Source organism: Condylura cristata, unplaced genomic scaffold (genome assembly GCF_000260355.1).
Source record: "Condylura cristata isolate star-nosed mole 26May11 unplaced genomic scaffold, ConCri1.0 scaffold00033, whole genome shotgun sequence".
Lineage (NCBI taxonomy): Eukaryota > Metazoa > Chordata > Mammalia > Eulipotyphla > Talpidae > Condylura > Condylura cristata.
In genome coordinates this window covers 18,826,351-18,826,825 of record NW_004567134.1, presented here as the reverse complement: position 1 = coordinate 18,826,825, position 475 = coordinate 18,826,351, and the positions used below count along the sequence as shown (strand labels likewise).

General features: G+C 74.3%; 1 protein-coding gene across 1 annotated transcript in view; it reads left to right on the top strand.

The window, feature by feature from the left end:
• Window positions 1–475, top strand: part of LOC101624366 (contactin-4-like) — a 76,678-nt gene that overhangs the window by 37,668 nt on the left and 38,535 nt on the right. The gene's annotated exons all lie outside the window — the stretch shown is intronic.

The following is a 475-nucleotide window of genomic DNA, read 5'->3' as shown; positions in this document are numbered from 1 at the left end:
CCGGGGTCGCGCGCGGGAGGTGGGGGTCGCCGGCCGTGTGTGAGCTGCCCTCCATCGGAGGGGCCAGCGGGGGCCTCTGGGAAGCCTCGGGGCGCAGGCCAGTGAGGAGCGGGACGTCAGTGGCCACCCCACGTCCCTCTCGCGCTCGAGGCGGCGCGCTGGCCTCTGCGAGCACAGAGCCTCCTGGCCTCGCGGGCTGGGCCGGAACCGCGGCGCCCAGGCCCCAGGAAGAAGGGCCGTTTGGGTCCCTGGCCAAGAGCTGGCCCCTTGGGGGTAGCAGCCAGCCAAGCCGGCAAAGGAGCAGAGTTAAGGGGTGCTGGACGAGGACCCCGGCCGGCTCGCCCAGCCGCACACGCGCAGCCCTGGCGCCAGCCCGGGAGCAAGTCCCAGAGACCCCGCGACGCACCGACACGTGGCCGAGTCATCCAGCCCAGTGAAACGAGCCCTTGAGAGCCGCGGCAGCCCCGCGCACCGC